The sequence below is a fragment of the Bombyx mori genome, chromosome 19 (genome assembly GCF_030269925.1).
Source record: "Bombyx mori chromosome 19, ASM3026992v2".
NCBI lineage: Eukaryota > Metazoa > Arthropoda > Insecta > Lepidoptera > Bombycidae > Bombyx > Bombyx mori.
Window position 1 is genome coordinate 5,732,870 of NC_085125.1, and position 21,673 is coordinate 5,754,542.

Sequence of the window (21,673 nt, forward strand, 5' to 3'; positions counted from 1 at the left end):
TACTTGATTAAAAAAAACACTATAATTTTGAGAAACAAATAGGCACTACAAGTATTATCTAGGAGCGAGAAGTAAAATTTAAATCTTTGTCTATACATTCTACCTTATCTGTACTAGATAATAAATTTTCAATTGAAATCAATAGAGGCTTAGGACAGTTCTAGGTAAATGTCGTAAAACATTTTCAACGCAAACGCGCATTGATTTCGAATTTGATCCAAGACGATTATCACTAATGGATGGTAAACATTTAATGAACTAAAAATTAAAAAGTACATTGAACTATTATATTGAACTAGTAGTGGCCCCGCAGAAGTCGAGATTCGACTATAATTAATTGAAATTATAAGTTTAAACATTATTATGGTTCTATTGTCAAACACAATTATATTTCGATAATATAATCACAGTATTCGCCAAAACTGCACTATAGATCAATAATATTAAAAACAAACAATATTAATCTATTTACAATTTGACCGCAGACTTTAAACAATAACAAAAGTTTCCCAATTCACAGTAAACAAAGAGTATATTTTTATGTATGTGTTGTGTCAAATACGTGGTAGTGTGTGTAATGTTATCTTTATTGATTTAAAGTAAGTATCTTTTATGCATTATTTAAAAAAAATATTAGCATTGTGCACTCCTCTATATTCTCTATAAGTGTGAGAAATTTCATACTCCTCCGTCCATGCCATTTTCGTAAAAACGGGTATAAAGTTTTTGCTTCACGTATTAATATATAGAGATATATCTATATATAATATAATTAGGTGTCAAGCCTTTGAATTCATGTCTGTGATTGCGTTGTTTGTAATAAGTACATATGATGACTTAAATTAGAGCTTAGCTTTACAGTTACGATTGACAACGAAGTCCCGTGCAATTTATGGGATTCGAATTCTCAATTTCAACTAGATTTAAGGAGTTTTTCGGTAAGGTCGTACCACATTTCAAAAAGTATGAAAAGGAATATCAGAATCTCAAATACGAACCATAAGTACAGATGAAACACAATGTTTAAACAAGCTAAAATATTCTCAGTCCATATAGGAATTAAAAGACGAAGGCGAATGCCAGTTAATTATCTAAAGATTATTGATAAAACGCGGCTCATCAATTATAAGTCCAAGTCGCTGTTAATTACATTTACATTTCTAATTTTAAACTAGAAGCTATTGTGTAATGAAATTCGATGAGTAATAAAAACATTTTTGTTCACTATAGGAATATCGAAATGGAATGCAACCCACTATAGTTGTCTTTCTTGCTTCGTTGACTTTCAGAGTGGATTTATAAACTGCAAATTAAAATTAGGAAAAAATGACGTTTCATGAATAACTTGAACTTGGAGAAATTGGTGGTCCCTGGAAAAGGCAGGAACTCGACCCGTTGAACGGACCAGATTCGTGCAGCCCTTGATACCACAGTGCGCAATGCTCTGCGCTCAGCTGCAGATAGGAACAGATGGCGGTGCATTATAAAAAACAAACTGTTTCGAGGCCATGACCACGACCCTCAGTAATGAGGAAACCGACGCAAGGAGGAGGAGCATGAATAACTGACTTTTTTTTTATTTGTTCCATTCGTATAAAAGTTACACGAGCTTGAATCTCAATAAAATTTTTGTGTATTTTTTGAAGACTTGAAGTTCGGTGTCTTGCTTAATGGTGTGTATTCGGGTGCATATAACAAAAAAATGTTCCGCGAAAACACCGTGTTAGTGTTCAATAAAAAAATGCTAACATATCTTATACCTTTAAACGAGCAATTCTTGTATATATATAATATTCATCTCGGAAACGGCTCCAACGATTTTCATAAAATTTAGTATACAGGGGATTTCGGGGGCGATAAATCGATCTAGCTATGATTTATTTTCAGAAAATGTTGTTTTATTCGTGTTTTCACTTTATGACTCTGACATCTATTGGCGAATAATAATACTATTTTTCTTAATTGAGGGCAACTAACGGCTTTAAAGACACAACAAGATGGCGTTATCAAAAAAAAAAAACGAACAAAGCTCGGTCATCATCTAGTTAAATTTAAATAATTTTTTTTTGTAGAAATCTAAATTTTTCCTTTTCAAAATCTACAATTCGCTCTAACTTAAAAAAAAAAAACTTGAATACATTGTAAAGTTAACATTCCGTTCCGAACCGCCGTCTCGAACGAGATTCGACGTGATAAAATTTAAACAAAACTGGGTTGTCGCGCTCGTCATCCTCGTCTATTAATCGGACGTACAAATAAGATAAAATGTTTGTTGAGAGTAAGTGCATCGTTGCAGACGTGCATTATGTAATACTGTCTAGACAGATGGCGTTCGCAAACAACCGTCGTCCGATGTTTGCGCACGGACCCGACTGCACTGAGCGCCCGTAATTTCGGATAATCTCAGCAGATTACGTACGTCCAACAACTAGTGTAAAATGTTTCTTTCGTTGGTTTATTTACTTTTTATTTCACATGTAAATATGTACTTCGTTTTATTTATTTATTTGTTTTACTTATTTCATTTATTTCAGATTTTGCATCCATATTACAATCATTAACATTTCATATAGTATACCAGAATTAATTAAAAACAATAACTACAATCTCGGAATAGAAGAAAAGCAATAATAATAATAAAACAAAAACTCAAAGTTATATTTATGTAATCTATCTATGATTAAGGTCAGAATCTTGTAAATGTCTTGCTATTAACCCGAAAATCGTACGAAACATTGGATATCTCGAACTATTACTAATAGTTCTTAAACGTATAAATAACTAAATATAAAGAAATAAATGATTGGGAACAAATTACGCATGGTCGTCAGCTCCAAATTAAGATAGACCCAGAAAAAGAGCATTTTTTCCTATTCAGCTTCGCCCAGACGGGTAGGTGATCTCACGGCCTCAACCTGAGAAAATTTTATAACACTAACTCTAGCAAGAACAGTGCTTCGCAGAATCTACTATCGGATCTGAATCACGACCCACTGAGAAGATCTCGCTAGAAGATCATTGGGCTAAAAAGAGTAAACAAACCTGTTCATCACGCCAATGTTTGCTCTATGTGAGAATCGAACCGACGACCCTTAGCGCAACATTCAGGAGCGTTAACCACCGGACCACCGATCAGTATATTAATCTAATTTTATAATTTAATGTTCACTCTTTTAATGTTTAATCTCAAATTATATATTAAAATGTTCAACATCACATAGAATTTATTCTTAATGCGATTTACTTACATGAAAGGACATATGCTGTCATTTGAATTACTTAATTAAATTCATCAATTTCTAACATCAATATCCTTTCCACATCTGAAACTACTTCGGCAAACAATAACACAATTGTGATTTTTAAAGCGTTTGAAAACTATTAAAGATGCAAATAAATAGAATAAACGTACCTATATAAATATCTTATACCTTTAAACGAGCAATTCTTGTATATTAATATATTAATCTGAATCTCGGAAACGGCTCCAACGATTTTCATAAAATTTTGTATACAGGGGATTTCGGGGGCGATAAATCGATCTGGCTACGATTTATTCTCAGAAAATGTTGTTTTATTCGTGTTTTCAATAATCAACTCTTCCCGACATCTATTGGCGAATAATAATACTATTTTTCTTAATTGAGGGCAACTAACCGCTTTAAAGACACAACAAGATGGCGTTATCAAAAAAAAAAAAACAAGCAAAGCTCGGTCACCATCTAGTATTTATTTAACATACGTCCCACGTTTTTAAAACGGCTGTCGGGAGAACGTGGAAAGTTTAGTGTTACGCATTCGATTAACAGGAAACGAACGGAAAGACAAACAAACTGTTCGTGTAGCTTCTTGATGTATTGACGTCACATACTCGTGACAGAGTACATTATTAGCGTTGAGATTTGTTCAAGGAATTTTCATCTTTAGAATGGATGGACTAGCTCAAAGCCAACCAGGTGTTGAGTGGTTACCGGAGCCCATAGACATCTACAATATTTACGGAAGAAAGAAGAAAAAGAAACTGCTTCACTGAAGAAATAGGCACCGTGGTGGTACCTACCTGTGCAGACTAACAAGAGCTCCTACCACCAGTGATTACGCAAATTATAATTTTGCGGGTTTGATATTTATTACACGATGCTATTCCTTCCCCGTGGAAGTTAATCGCGAACATTTGTTAAGTACGTATTTCATTATAAAATTTGGTACCCGCCTGCGGGTACAACATTCGAACCGTCGGCCTAAGGAGCAATTTCACCCGCTCGGTGAAAGATCTTCCCTTCGCCTTTATTTCCACAGGTTCACTAGAAAAGAATGAATAAAAACTTCTTATTTAGTAACATTTTATTGTGTTCACACTTCTCAAAAGCATTTGAACCATACTAATCCGACTCAAGCGACGGCGCAACGCAAACCCACCGTCGCCCAAATCATGTCTTGTTGATTCTTCGGGGTTCGTTTTCAATGCTTTTAGACTCTTCAAGCACCGGTAACCGTATTCGTCGAACTCATCAATTACGACAAAGAGTTTGACGTGCGAACTAGCCCATGGCAACACTAAGTTTTCCTAAAATTGCTAGCTTGTAGTGTAAAACAAAACTCTTTTATCGCCTAAACTTCTAATTTGCGGCCGTTGGTGGATTCCGTAATTTGAGAATTTGCTCATTTTTTTTTTTAATTATTTTTATTGCTTAAATGGGTGGACGAGATCATAGCCCACCGGGTGTTAAGTGGTTACTGGAGCCCATAGACATCTACAACGTAAATGCGCTACCCACCTTGAGAGAGTTATAAGGTCTCAGTATAATTACAACGGCTGCCCCACCCTTCAAACCGAAACGTATTACTGCTTCACGGCAGAAATATGCGGGGTAGTGGTACCTACCCGTGCGGACTTACAAGAGGTCCTACCATCAGTAATTTGCGCGAATGCCAGTTGTAGGCCGCAGTGTGAGCCCACACGGGTAGGTACCCACTATTCTGCGTATTTTTTCCGCGAATCAGTCATGCGTTACAATTTGAAGGGCGGGACAGATGTCATGCAATGGAACTGTGAGGTCTATCTCATATCTCAAGACAGTTGGTCGGCATTCACATTATTATTTTTACGAAATCCGGTACTTAATACCCGGCGGGTACTGACTTCGTCAACCTATTAAGTTCAATATAAAAAAAAAAAACTTTGAATTTGTATCTGAGTCGGGTATACATTATCAGCATACGTCAGCTAAAAACAACAACGTCCTTATACTTAATGTCATTGGGTTTGTTGCACACGTGCGATCGATGTGAAAAAAAAACTTAGAATTGGTATCTGAGTCGGGTATACACTATTAGCATACGTCAGCTATAAACAACAACGTCCCTATACTTAATATCATTGGGTTTGTTGTACACGTGCGATCGATGTCTTCATAGTCGGTCACACGATATGTTTGCGGAGGCCGTTCCCCGAAGTCGTGGCTCGTGGAAACGTACTGTCTGGCGAATACATTGCGCCTGTTTACAAACATTATCAACGTATGCGAGACTGTTTTTTGAGACAAGACAGTTTATTATAGTTCGTGGGAAAGAGTTTTCGTTCCGTGCGCTCGAGTGTATTGCGATTGCTTTCAATCGAAGAAAGAATATAAGGAAACCGGCGAAATACAGAGGCGGATCTTCTCAGTGAGTCGCGTTTCCGATCCGATGGTGGATTCTGCGAAGCACGGCTTTTGTTAGGGTTTGGATTAGCAACGTCGTCAGGTTTGAGCCCCGTGAGCTCACCTACTAGTTAAGGTTACGCTGAAATAGCCTCTCAAAGCTCTCAGCTTAGGCAGGGCAAAAAAATATCCAGAGACGCGTTCACGTCAATTTCAAGATCATTTCGCGTGTATAGTTCCGAACTCGCCGGATCTTCTCAGTGGGTCGCGATATCGATCCGTTGGTAGATTCAGCGAAGCATTGTTCTACTAGGGCCAGTGTTAGCAATTCTCTCAGGTTGAGCCCGTGAGCTCACCTAGCATTCCACGCTTAGTTGGAATAGCACCTTAAGCTACCAACGGTTTGGTAAGAACAAAATGCTGATCAAATGTCCTATATCATTAGCTAGTTCAAAAGTTGTAACACATTTTAAACGACAGTTTCCTTATAATCTCATAAATTACGCAATTTGAACAAGATTGACATTGTTATTGTCTCATTCTATATATCCCATGTATGTATGGTATATAAATTCGACAGTCTGAATAGATATTTGTTGCTCTTGGCACAAAAGATACATGGATTTTGATGAAACTTCACGTAGAAAGTTATAAAGAGCATATTATAAAGCAAAACATTACATAAGCTATTAAATAGTACCATAAACGTATGGCGTACGAGTTTAACAAATCGATTTATTTTCCATATAACTAACAGTAGTTATAGTGGGGCAACACCGGGTCATACTAATCATTAAACAAACTATAATTTTCCTATTTCTATTAATAGATCACTTTATTTTATACCTTTAGTTTCCACTAATTGATTTCCTAGTTTTACCAGCCCAAGTTATTATATTTTACCATAGGAATCCCTGTGGTAAATTGACGACAAATAATTCTTATATAAAAAAATTAAAAAAATAGGAAGAGTATAAAGCGGTCGTGACCCATTAGAAAAGATCAGTTTAATCGTGTTGCGATGTTGCCGGGGTTCAAAACTTAACCTACTTTAATACTTTATAAATAGTAGATTCTCAAATCAAACATTTTTTTGTGTGAATGTTTCCACAGTTTGAAATGTCGTTACAAAAAAATAATCAAAACCCGCAGAAATGTATAAATTTGCGTACTTATAGAGTTTTATTGTGTGGCCGTACTTATATCATGCATTCTGGATTGAATGGTACTCCATTCTTTCAATGATGCTTCTTGCGACTATTTTTATAACAAAACGTTAGAACACCATTTTGGTCTATGGAATAGTTATCCTGACTACTATAACAGCGACTGAGTTCGTTTCCCATTCGGAATCAGTTTTTGCGGGGTATATACATAATTGGCATTAGGTGTCTGGGTGGACCAGTTTTGGTTTTTTATGGATTCGTCACCAATAGTAGGAAAAAATAACAGGGTTGAATAGCTGAATATGGAACGTGAATTTTTAAATATAGAACGTGCATTTTTGAAGACAGAACGTATATTTTTGAATATGGAACGTGCATTTTCAAGATTGGAACGTGAATATTTGAAAGTTAATTTTTTTTTCATTTTAGACGGATGTTAGCTAGACTTAGGTGAACAAGAAGCTTACATAACTTAGACTAATTAGAATACCAGTACTCTTTCAACATGTGCATGGTTATTACGGTAACTAGATATTTCCGACGTGAAGTGTGCAACTTATAGACATTGTTGTATACTGACGGAGACATGTTAAATAGATTTTCCGAACGATAACTAACTAAGTAAGCGAGAATCGTGCAGGAAATACCACATGAATGGTTTTTTAACCGAAGGATCGAGTTGAATTTTTATTTGTTTTAATTTTATTATTAATGATTTGTTAGAGGTAATTGTTTGAACTCTTTATTCGACGAGTTCGACGACGACGCTTGTTGTGCGGTGCTTGAGCGAATCTGGGAGATTCAATAAGACACGTTTCGGGCGACGGTGGCTTTGCGTTGCTCCTGCCGTCACTTGGGTCGGAAATGTATTTAGCGGCAGCCACGATTAGAGTGTTATTGTGACGCGCCGCTTTATCGAAGTAGTCTTCTGACGCTATCTTAAGATACTTACGTATCGGTTCGAAATTTAAATCGTCGTGACCTTCATGACATCTCACACTTACCGCGATGTTCCAACGGCTATCCTGTAGAAACTGGATTGGATAAACTGAAGAGAATTTATATGCATGAAACCCATGAGTTAACGTAGCCATATTGTCAGGACAAAAGACTTATGTCTTCTTTTTTTTTTTATTGCTTAGATGGGTGGACGAGCTCACAGGCCACCTGGTGTTAAGTGGAGCCCATAGACATCTACGACGTAAATGCGCCACCCACCATGAGATATAAGTTCTAAGGTCTTAAGTATAGTTACAACGGCTGCCCTACCCTTCAAACCGAAACGCATTACTGCTTCACGGCAGAAATAGGCAGGATGGTGGTACCTACCCGCGCGGACTCACAAGAGGTCCTACCACCAGTAAAAAAAGTTTGTGAAGTTTTTAAGTGTTCTTAGTGTTGAATACAGTTTTAAGTAGTACTTCCCCGTTACCGCGTGGGCTAAAAGTTTGTTTCCTTGTTGAATGTAAACTACAATTTTCAAGATTCCTTTTTTCTTTTTGACAATACAGCCGAATGATGATGGGAAATTAAATTGGAGTTCAGGGTTGTTGCTCAACTAGAGTGGACAAGCTCATCACGAAGCCCGAGGCATGTGATCGAATCTTACAATTGTGTTGTTTTTAACTAGATTTCTAGCTCAAAATTAACACATCTTTATCGTGACGTCCTTGTAGATCTTAGAATCGTACGAAAGTACAAAATCATGATAATTCATACAGGAAAACATCTTAAACATCGAATAATTTCTAAGTTCATCAAAAAACTTACTCACCGGTGTGTTCAAGTTTTTTCTGCATAATAAACTCGCTTAGCAACCAAACAAAAAACATCTAAAGATAAAAAAAGCTTGTAAGCTATGGATTAGCGGTGACCAAATTATTAAATGGTTTTAAATGGAACTTTGAATTCGAGCAACAGTACCTAATAAATAATCAAAAAATCATGTACGTGCGTGCACACGCTAATAGTGTGAAACCTTCAAGAGTATTCTCTCTCGTTCTCTCACACGCAAAATTGTATAGATGTACGTTATATGTTTGTCTCTTTTTTGTTTGGCTTTTTCGGTTTATCAAATATCGAATCACAATGGCTGTAAGTCTTCGCATGAGTATCGAAAACACTTATTTCCAAGTACATCTATGTGTAGAATACCAAATAATTCTCTAACAAATATAGACTCTGAACGAGAATCGAACCCCTGTTCAATGGCACGGTAGTATGGATCGCTAATCACTATACCAACGAGTCCATCATAGTGAAGTTTTATTATTCATAATAACATTTTAAAAGTGTTAATTAATAAGTGGTCGCACTACAGTCGTATTTACTAAACTCTTTTTTGATTACTAACTAAGGCAAATATATGTATAAGTTTATTTAGGCAATGGCCAAACGAGTTCACGGAGCATCTCACGTTGAATATAGAATATAGAGGAGTCAAGACTAAAAATTATCTTTGAGGAAGTTGTTTCAAAGGTTTTTTTGGTTATTACTCAGATTTACTATGGTCGCGTAATGTCATATACGGGTATTATTTAAAGACGCATGAAGTCATCGTTGCCTAAAGGATAAGACGTCCGGTGCATTCGCATGTAGCGATGCACCGGTGTTCGAATCCCGCAGGCAGGTACCAATTTTTCTAATGAAATACGTACTTAACAAATGTGGCGGCATTTACGTTGATCAGAAATTCCCCGCGTACTCCCTCAAGGCCGTTGCCTTCAAGCGGTATTTTTTTATTGCTTTTTTTCTACTTAATCCCTGGTAGCCTAATGGCCTATTCTAGTTACGCTCGGACTGGTAGGTGAGTACGCGGGCTCAACCTGAAAGAAATTGCTAACATCGGCTCTATCAAGACCAGTGCTTCCCAGAATCTACCACCGGATCGGAAACGCCGCCCAGTAAAAAGATTCCGCGAGGAGCTCAGTGGGCTGCGTCTAAGGGTTAGGTTGTACGTCGAACTCTTCTAGTACCTAGTAAAAGCACTGAGAGTGGATCAGAAGGATCCGATAAGACATGATTTGGGCGACGGCGGCTGAGTCTGGTACGTAGTTACAGGCGACCCCGTCAAGAGGGTTATTGTGACGCACCGCTTTTTCAAAGAAGCGTTCTGACGCTGTTTTCGGATACTTGCATGTCGGTTCTAATGTTAATATTTGTAGGTCGTCGTGAAGATCTAAATTCCTCACGGACCATGGTACTCTGACGGCTATCCTGCAGAAATAGTTTTGGATGACCTGGAGAGAGTTAATGTATGTGCGGGCCGTGTGAGCATAGATCATGTTTTTTTTTGCAATACATTGTACCCATGTGAATTCATATTATAAACAATTTTGCTCGCGTGATTTCCCTAGTGCTATTCTGTTAGGGACCACAAGCGCTGTGTTCGTTTACGATTCCAAAAGAAATATATCTTGTATATAAATATTTAAGCGTTATCTAGATATGGTACATTCTCAGCGCAAATCTGCATACCCAAGGCATATCTTTCAAAATTTTGAATGCGGCTTCTAGTAAACAAGTTACGGTTATTGTAGGGAGATTTAGCTGGGGGTCAGAGGAGGGCGTTTGTCCAGCTCCGGCCCCTATGAGGAGGCAGTCTCCTCCTGGTGATGGTTATGGGGCGACCTAAGGGGGTTGAGGCTGCGCCGCACGTTACCGTCACTCTAGTGCGCTGGCACCAGGAGGACGGGACGACGCGTTGGCGGCTGGGGCCTTCGATGCGGTCCGCATTGTCGTCATCGCTGTCGTCGCCGAACATACTGTGGAAGAGCAACCCGGTCGGCGGTGTATCGCGTTCCAACCCGGCAGGCTGGTTCTGGCCCAGCGGAGTATCCCGGAACACCAGCGGCATCGCCCAGGCGGCCTGGCAGGGCCGCCGTGCCGCGGAGACCGGCGTCGTTGGTCGTCGACTATCGCCTCGACGACCCGCGTGTTTGCCCGCAACGGGCGTCTTCGGGGTGGCACCGCGTGTCTGGTTGTAGTGTTGACCGCAGGAACCCCCCTACTCTGACCGGGTTTTAACCCCGGACAGAGATCGGACGTCGGGTGTAAGGGTGTAGGGGCGTCGTTTAGTGCGGTAGGGCCCGAAAATTCCTTGGGCCCGCGGTCTGCTCCCAACACCTTGCAGATCGTCAAGTCCCACATACCCCGCGCGCCCTGAGTTTCTAGTCGGATCTTCTCAGTAGGTCGCGTTTCCGATCCGGTGGTAGATTCTGCGAAGCACTGCTCTTGCTAGGTCTAGTGTTAGCAACACTCCGGTTTGAGCCCCAAGAGTTCACCTACACGCCAGGGTAACGCTGATATAGCCTCTCAAGGCTATCAGCATAGGTAGAAAAAAAAAGAATATCTAATATAATTTATAATTTGAAAAAGAATTAATACTTTAAAAAAAGTGTAAGTTAGACAGTATAATATATCCTCTAATTAATCATAAGTGACAATCCTAAAATAATTCCATCAAAATTTTCTACAGTAGGTACGCGTGCGATAAAAGTTGACTGCAATGAATAAATTTTGAAATCGTGAAGTGAAACAACGTGACTAATCAAGACCTAGACGCAGACGATCCAAGTCATCGACAGCTATTTGAAAATTAATACGCAAACGCTCACGATACGCGACGTACGTATTTTAATGAACTTTTTGTGGCGTTCGAATTGGCTCGTGAGCGGAATGCGGGTCTAGCTAGGGACGTCCGTAAAAATACACAATATGTGCATGAAATTATTTATTTATTACTTGAACATTAAATAAAATCAGAGCGGCGAATTATTTAATAAATCTTTATCGTTGTTCACGTTGTGGGTCTGCGGAGGGACTTCGGTTCCCTCTGTATTTTATACCGCATGTTCCATGGGGAGTGCTCTGAGGAATTGTTCGAGATGATACCAACGTCTCGTTTTTACCATCGCACCGCTCGCCACCGGAGTAGAGTTCATCCATACTACCTGGAGCCACTGCGGTCATCCACAGTGCGTTTCCAGAGGTCTTTTTTGCCACGTACCATCCGGCTATGGAATGAGCTCCCCTCCACGGTGTTTCCCGAACGCTATGACATGTCCTTCTTCAAACGAGGCTTGTGGAGAGTATTGTGCAGTAGGCAGCGGCTTGGCTCTGCTCCTGGCATTGCTGAAGTCCATGGGCGACGGTAACCACTTACCATCAGGTGGGCCGTACGCTCGTCTGCCTACAAAGGCAATAAAAAAAAAAACCAATTGTTTTTATAAAACAAAGTACAATTAACCATGGATTGAATTATCTTTTGGTCAACTATTGCACCGGGAAGGTATAATTAAGGATGCCAGTGCCCTCGTGGTTTCAGTATTAAATTCATCTGAAGATCCTACGACGCTTGTAATAAATAAATTATTGAAGTGAAACTTCCTTATCGGCGTTGGAAAAAAATTTACCGTCACATTTTTCGGTTACGCGTCACTTTTTTCCGTTACGCGCCATCTGTTTTGTATTCATGTCTATGATAATAAAATCCTTTTGTTTAAACTTTATCTAATTTAACTTTTTTGTATTCATGTCTATGATAATAAAATCCTTTTGTTTAAACTTTATCTAATTTAACTTTATTTAACCAATTTCTAGAAAGTTGCATGTAGATCATTTTTCGAAAAATAAGGCCATAAACAAGTTTCACTTCTTACGTGTGTACACTAGTACACGCACACATTTTTTTATTAATTATATTCTGCTCATTATTACGCAGAAATATACTCGTTCTGAATAGAATATGAATAGATTTTAATAAATTACTACACGGTACGAATGTTTGTCGCAAGTTGGATCAGATGATGGCAATTTAAACCGCGTGGTTAATTATGTTCTTAATAGTAAAATAATAACAGAACGAAATGAAAATTGTAAAATACTGCTGATTAATTTCAGTACGCTTGTGACCAATATTTGCGTTCTAGTAATGTTTACTCCATTGAGTTTATATTTTAGTTATTGTCCATTATTGAGCGTAACTTAGGTACTCTTCAACTAGCGTTAGATGAGGTATGATTCGTAAAATATAGGTGAGGCTGAACACTGCTTTGCCGTATCTATCGCTAAATATTTGAAATACTGGATTTATTCGTTAAAATGATTCGAGGGTGTTATAATAAAACTCACTATGAAGTTTCAACGACAATTTTGAACTTAATGAGAAAAATCGGTTTCCGAGTTTATCAATCTCAATTCACAACTAAATTATTTATAACTTGACAAAGCGTTTGCGTTCGAAATAAATCTCCCGCCACATTCCAAATGGTACATATCTCACCGCATTTTTCCTTGTCTCAAACCATTAATTATTTTTTCTCTAAAGAGATATGTATATAATCGATACTGGATTCGGACGTCAGCTATTTCAATATAACAGCAAATCTAATGACCGGTTCGTATTTTCGAATGATAGCTGAATTACAAAATAAATAAATAGTCCCTGCAGTTGTAATCCTGTAAACATACTGTAAGCATGTCTTACTAGTGGTAGGACCTCTTGTGAGTCCGCGCGGGTAGGTACCACCGCTCTGCCTATTTCTGCCGTGAAGCAGTAATGCGTTTCGGTTTGAAGGGTGGGGCAGCCGCTGTAACTATACTTGAGACCTTAGAGCTTATATCTCAAGGTGGGTGGCGCATTTACGTTGTAGATGTTTATGGGCTCCGGTAACCACTTAACACCAGGTGGCCTGTGAGTTCGTCCACCCATCTAAGCTATAAAAAAAATATCTGTATATTTAATCAGAGTTATTTATTTTCTGATGAATACTTTAGTCGACTTTTATGACATCCACGGGAAGAGATGGAATGGTAGTAGTCTAAGCCACACAGCCATTGTAGGAATTCAAATAATAAATAAATAAAAATAAATAAATAAATATTTACTAACAATCACGCCACGTTAACCGGCCCCGTGATAAGTTCGTAAAGAACTTGTGTTACAGGTACCAGATAACGGATATAAATGTAAGATTTTTATTATACACATACATATATTTAATATACATCCATAACCCTGGAAAAGACATTTATATTTATCATACAAATATCTTCCCTTGGCGGGATTCGAACCCGCGACCCCCTTGTGTAGTGACCATGTCACTTACCACTACACCAGACGGCCGTTAAATGCAAGTACGCAAAGCTAAATAAAGATCTGATAGGTAAAATATAAAGTAACATATTTTTTATTATAACATTCGCTTATGACTTTTTAGTGCTATCCAAGGAAGACCAGAGACATTAGTTTTATGTTCATTGGGCGTACATGAATGAATAAAAATCATTCTATTTAATTATAACTATTTTTAAGGAAAGAACAATGTCGGATCCACGTATCTGCCGCCAATAGGCTACTTAAATTATCCTGCCGCTACCGATAGCTAAAATATTATACCTTAGTTCACAATCAATCACATTCTTAGTTCAAAATCAAAATCACATTAATCACATTTTTTTTGCTGACAAATTATAGTTTTATGATTTGTTCACTAACGTCCTATTTACACCGTATTTTTTCCGTAATTAATGTGATTGTGAACACGGGACTCGGCGTGTCAGTTCCTAGATAGTTTTAACATTTTTCCTAGATTTTATTGAGTCCAACGGCTGCAATACCTTTCAAATCGAAATGAAGTTTAAAGTCGTCGTGAACGCAAGGATAAGACGTCCAGTGTATTCGTGTCGAGCGATGCACCGGTGTTCGAATCCCAGGCGGGTACCAATTTTCCTAATGAAATACGTACTCATCAAATGTTCACAATTGACTTCCACGGTGAAGGAACAACATTGTGTAATAAAAATCAAACCCGCAAAATTATAATTTGCGTAATTAGGTACTGGCTGTAGGACCTCTTGTGAGTCCGTGCGGGTAGGTATCACCAACCTGCCTATTTCTACCGTGAAACAGTAACACGTTTCGGTTTGGGTGGGGTACCCGTTGTAAATATACTTGAGACCCTAGAATTTATATTTCAAGGTGGGTGGCGCATTTACGTCGTAGATGTCTATGGACTCCAGTAACAACTTAATACCATGTGGGCTATGAGCTCATCCACCGATCTAAGTAATAAAAAAATTATAAAAAAATAAAAATAAACACAAAATCTCTCCCATCGAAGCAGTGGAACGAACAACACAACGTTGAACCACAAAAATATTTTTACTGAACACTTTATAAAAAAAAACAATAATGATAGTCTTCTTGGTTCCACCGGCATCAGTTTTCACTGTACGTGTTGTCAAACTGTAAAATTGTTTAACGTCTCACACACGCATCGGCCAATCCATATCAGTCTTGTAAGTCTTTAATTAGTTTCAAAAATGCTTGGTAGCAGTGGTAGGCAGCGGCTTGGCTCGGCAGGCAGCGGCTTGGCTCTGCCCCTGGCATTGCTGGGGTCCATGGGCGACGGTAACCACTCATCATCAGGTGGGCCGTCTGCCTACAAGGGCAATAGAAAAATGCTTATTAAAAATCTTATCATTATCATTGTGTGTTCTGAATATTCATGCGTTTTGTTTTGCACACTTTTATTAGCTTGGTATATACATATGTTTTTTTGTATGTAATAGTATCGACAGTCGAGTGAACGACTTTTACACCGAAATCGGTCTGATAAGTTGAAAAATTGCGCACACATCGCCGACCGGTTTGAATACAATAATTTTAAAGCTTCGCACTAATACTCTGACCAGTATCAACAGGGTAAATAAATTTAAATAATTACAAGTTCGGTTTGCTATTTGTTTTTTTTGCTTTGAGCTATATATGTATATCGAGGGGTGTACTACTAAGGTGTAAGACTACACTATAAAAAATATTAACAAAGACAAACCATATTTAATCTCAATTTGACAACAGACGTCAAGAACAAAAGTTTGACAATAAATAGTATGCATGCATGTGTGCGTCAAATATATGGTATATAGTGTGTGTAATGTTTTCTTTATTGATTTAATGTATCTTTTATGCATTGTTTTAAAAATATATTAGCATTGTGCATTTCTTCTCTATATTCTCTATAAGTAAGAAAAATTTCATACTCCTCCATCCGCGCAAATTTCGTAAAAAGGGATACAAAGTTTTTGCTTCACGTATTAATATATAGATTAATCTGGTGATACTACTCAGTATATTTATTACATACCAAAGTAATAAAATTAGTGCATTCTTATTGGTCTTTTAAATTTTAAATTTACACTGTTTACAAATTTACAATTTTAAATGCACATTTTAAATTTTTTCGTCTTAAAGGTGCTGTAGACTACGTTCAAAGATTTCGTTGCGAAGATATAAGTGCAGGTCAAGCTAACAAAGAGCATTTAAAAAATAAACTGTAATTATTCTCCGAAACAGAACATTACATAATCATCATTTAGGACACCGACTCGTTCTTCTAACTTCGATATTTGTCAAATAATCTCAAAGATACAACTGTGATTATTTTTAATGTAACATTAGGGTTGACACTAAAAAGTTTTTTTTTTGTTTTGATATACTGATCAATTCCTGCCTCTTTTGCATGGTTTATAGCAAAGGTTACCAGAACTCACATATCAATGTGCATGCAAACAGTCGTATAAATGTGATGAAATGAGGAAATGATTTATCGGTAGACGAACGAACCAAATATTTAAAAAAAAAACCACCTCTTGTTTCGTATTGCACCTAGTTTTATTATATTTACAATTAGGAAGAGCTACTGAATGATTCAGAGACTGATGATTCTTCAGTTTATCTTTCGCTTTGTGACCCTTCGCACTCATTTTTGGATTCATAATTTGTAATTAGATATTAAGAATAACTTTACTTTTAAGCATGACGCTGCTTTAAATGTCGAGTGAAATATCGTATGTATATGTAAGCAAAGTTATGGCGAATATGACAATTTATTACTGATTATCTCACGATGGTATCGCAATGAAATTGTCTCCTGGGTATTTTCGGCATCCCATTTAATATCACTACGATGCTATGTCTCTCTAAAAAACAAATTTTATACAAATAATACTTTAAAATAGTCAGTGTGTACTCGGCACTCCATTAGATTGTCTGCAAGCATAATTGCTTCAATAGGCAACGACTTTTGTCAATTACGTTGAAAACATAGAGGGCGCACAGATTTAAATTTCAAATTAAAAAAAAAATATATATTTATATATATGTATGTTTTGGCGAAAAATGAATAAGAATCACCAAATCTTACAATTTTAGATGAGTCAAAAATTATATAGCTCGGTGCATAAATGAACAAGCAGAAATTCTATACAGCCTTGACGTTTTTGTTATGAAGACATGATGTTTTTGTCCGGCCTTCGATAGTATACTTTTTATTGTCTATAGTACTAATAGATCGTCTGGTGCGTCTAGCTGTAACAATGTAATGTAAAAACTATCGATTTATTGATATCAAATAGCAAACTACTTTAATGATTCAAGTTTTAAGATAAATGCTCTTTCAGTTATATTAGGCCACGTTGCATTTCCTTGCTATATGCAAAACTATTGAAAGTTTCAATCAGTTCTTACTGAGAAAAAAATCATCAGTATACTTGATGTGTGCTGTAGACTTTACTGGTTGAATATGTACTACAAAAGGGTGAAGAAAAGCAGTGTTAGAACATTACACTTTGCATTGTCAAAACCCTTTGACCCAATGATCAATAGTTATTTGTACTTGATTTTCTACCCATTCCAACTATTGTGATTACAATATATATGTTTTAGTGCATACTAATTTCGAGTAGGTAGTAAGTGATGTATATTTGGAAGAGTAAGTTAAGGGGTTAATTGAAAAAAAAAACTTTTTTGAAGTGAAACTTCTAATGCGACTTCTAACAAGGTTGCGTTAAACGTTTAACGCTCCTGGGGAGGGAAAATAGAAAGAGACAGAGCGAGAGTGAATGCGTGGCACTTGAACGCATGCGACCTGTTACAGGCCAGCGAGAGCATTAGCAACGGGTAGCGTCCAATATTTTAATGAGGTATTTAAAAAACAAAAATTTAAAATATATATGATATAAATGTTGAAGATGTTGCATCTCTTATACACAGCATTCCCTATTACAAGAGCAATTTGATTTAAGGATAAAAAATGAAGAAAACCACAATTATGACACATCGAAAAAGAAGTTTCACTTCATTCACGTGCACCAAGTTGCACGCACACCGTTTTTTTTTTGTATTTTGTAATTGTTGGCAGCCCTGGCATTAGAGTTCGACACGTCGATTGCAGTATGGCTTTGCGACCTACCGTATTCGTGAGCGACTGTACTGACGTCCTGATCGACCTTGCGCACCGGGCGCAGACCGATGACTGATGTTGCCAACGACACAACGTGACTGATCGGTGCTATTTCTGGTTAAATTCCGAATGACTTTCTTCGATAATACCATATTCAGTGATAAGAACATTTTATTGACAGTAACTAAATTTTTGTATTTTTATAAATAACTAGCTGACCCGCCATACTTCGTAGGGCCTCAATCGATAAATAAAAGACTTAAGTTTTTGTATAAAATAAACTTAAAACAAACAAAAAGAATCCGTCTGACGGGGGACACATCGAAGGAAAAACAAAATTGTTATTTTTATTTAATTCCGAGCATTTTCATATTTATCTAAACCTTCTCTGGACTTCCACAGATAATTCAAGACAAAAATTAGCCAAATCGGTCCAGCAGTTCTCGAGTTTTAGCGAGACTAACGAACAGCAATTCATTTATATATATATATATAGATGTACAAAAGTTGAAAAAGAAACATTGACAACAAAGCGAAAGTAGTTCTAAAGCAATCGAAAGCGAAAATATTAATTTCAGTTTGATTACAATGTTTCTATACAGACTAGATGACCGCTTCGGCACACATTACGAGTGCCTGATAATAATATCACGTTGGCTGCGAATGATGAAGCCAACAAAAAATCGATTAAAATGTCATTTTTGATTAACTAATAAAAACTTTGACGGTTTTTACAAAGTCAACGCAAATTATGTAGGTGTGACGGCAGCGTGTATGAAGTAGAATAATCATTTGACGTTTTTTGTTGAGATTTTTCACATCTCGTATTGAAAAAACAAGAACTAAGGTATAACTTATCTGAAGTGACAAAAAGTTTGATGACAGAAGCACAGTATTTATCGACGCTTGTTGAAAGCTATTTGTCAGTTATAATGAAGTAAGTTCATTTTTATATTCTGTGTAGAAGACGACACGTCGGGTATTAAGTGATTATTGGAGATATTTTTACGAATCAAACATGGCTCATCATCATCATCATCATTTCAGCCTATCGCCGTCCACTGCTGAACATAGGCCTCTCCAATAGATTTCCAGTGCGACCGGTCCATTGCCACCTGCATCCAACGAGACCCAGCGCTTTTTACTAGGTCGTCGGTCCATCTAGTAGGTGGCCGTCCCACACTGCTCCACATGGCTCATCTGGTAAGAATACTGTTAGAGGAATTTTTTATTACTTTAAAAATAAATGTGACTGTATCTTTGGAATTACTGCTTTTTAATTTTCATTTAAGTTAAAATCGGACATTGTAATCAACAACATGAATATCAAGCGTATATATTGAATAATTTACTGACACATTTATCAAATATATATACTGTTTTAAATGCAAATAAACCCAACGCGAGATACAGATAAAAGGGATTATAAACATAATTTCTGCAGCAATGTTTGCTTAGTTGTGTGAAAGAGGCTGATCCTTAATTGAAATTTAGTTATCTTTTAAGTAGGTCTCCGGTTACGAGAACGTTATTTATGCTTCCCTGTGCCGTTTGGGTTATCAATGCATAACAAAATTTACAATTAAACTGCGGGAAATACTTCGGATCTTTACCATAAACGGTAATGGCTTATGATAACAGACAGTTTCTAAACCGATAATATAAATAGTTGCCACTTTGGTGAACGTTTACTTCGATTAGGTAGACTGGTTATTTAATTATTTATGTTGTTTTTTTAAAGACGATCTCTGTCAATTTTAAATTAAGCTATTAGATGGTACTAGAGGTCCCGCAGTAGTCGTAACTCGACTATAATTAATTGTAATTGTAAGTTTGTACACTATTATGATTGTATTTTATACTTCTATAATCACCAATTTCGCCATGACTACACTATAAAAAATATTAACAAAGACAAACAATATTTAATTTCAATTTGACAACAGACGTCAAGAACAAAAGCTTGACAATAAATAGTATGCATGCGTGTGTGTGTCAAATACATGAGATGTAGTGTGTGTAATGGTTTATTTATTGATTTAATGTATTTTTTACGCATTATTTTAAAAAAATAGTTGTGCACTTCTTCTCTATATTCTCTATAAGTGTGGAAAATTTCATACTCCTCCGTCCGCGCAATTTTCGTAAAAAGGGATACAAAGTTTTTGCTTCACGTATTAATATAGATCTATCATAGAACTCGAATACATGTGACGTTACGGAATTGAGATGAAATATTGATGATGAAGATTTAGTTCTTATAAAGGATACAAAAACTAAAATTCTGTTAGAAAAAGTCAACCAGTTAGAAGAACGTATTCAATGTAGTAGTATATTGCATAATGGAACTTAAAACTGATAAGACTAGCGTTCGTGTTTCCTTAGCTATCTGCATCGCATAGACTTAATATCCCCACCTTGTAGATCTACACATTAGGATATCTTTATTGTTCATTATTTTAGGTGATAAAGATAAAATGCTTTCGAAGTGTGTATATTTCGTGTGCGAAATGTTACATAATGAAGTGAATTGACCTTTTTAAGCGATTCTTACCTCAATTCAAAATAGGAATTGTGTCCAACGAAGATATTATTCAAGCTATTGAATTTGTAAATTAAAAATCGAAGTCGTCGTGGCCTAAAGGATAAAACGTTTTTTTTTATGATTGATAGTTTACTGGTGGCCCGAAGGCCTTTCCAGTTTCACCAGGACAGGTGGGCGAGCAAAGGCTCAGCCAAGAGGGGCGGGATTTGCTAACAACCGCCCTAGCGCCTCCGAAGGAGACCTAACAACTCGACAGCAATTGCTTCGCGAATGAATCTACCACCGGATCGGAATCGCGACCCGCTGAGAAGATCCGGCGAGAAACTCAGCGAGCTGATTCATGGGTTAGGTTGCACGGCGAACTCTTTGTCGAGCTCGACGAGTACGGTTACCGAGGTCCCTAAGCCTGCTCCTAGTGTTAGAACTGAAGGCGTCTAATGCAAAGGTTATTGGATCTGATGGATCCGTAAGGACGTGTCTAGGGCGTCGACGGTGACTGGCTCCTGCGTGATCAGGATTCGGGGAGTAGTCAGCGGCGGCAACAATAAGGCGATTATCATGACGCATAGCCTTATCGAAGTACCGTTCCGACGCTGACTTCATGTATTTCTGGATAGATTCGAGGCCCAGGTCGTCGTGTAGGTCAACGTTCCTCACGAACCACGGAGCTCCGACGGCTAATCTGCAAAAGCGGGATTGTAGAGATTGGAGGGTGTCTATGTGTGTGCGGGCCGCGTGAGCGAACACCACACTCGCGTAAGTCATGACGGGCCTTATGCAAGTTTTGTAAAGTGTCACCTTGTTCCGAAGGGACATTTTACTCCGCTTACAGATCATGGGGAGGATAAAACGTCCGGTGCAATCGTATCTAGCGATGCACCGGTGTTCCAATCCCGCAGGCGGGTACCAATTTTTCTAATGAAATACGTACCCAACAAACGATCACGATTGACTTCCACGGTGAATGAATAACATCGTGTAATAAAATACAAGCCCGCAAAAATTATAATTTGCGTAATTACTGGTGGTAGGACCTCTCGTGAGCCTGCACGGGAAGGTACCATCACCCTGCCT

General features: G+C 37.5%; 1 long non-coding RNA gene across 1 annotated transcript in view; it reads left to right on the forward strand.

Moving 5' to 3' along the window:
- LOC134200669 (uncharacterized) overlaps positions 1-21,673 on the forward strand; it is a 35,808-nt gene that overhangs the window by 2,893 nt on the left and 11,242 nt on the right. The window lies entirely within an intron of this gene.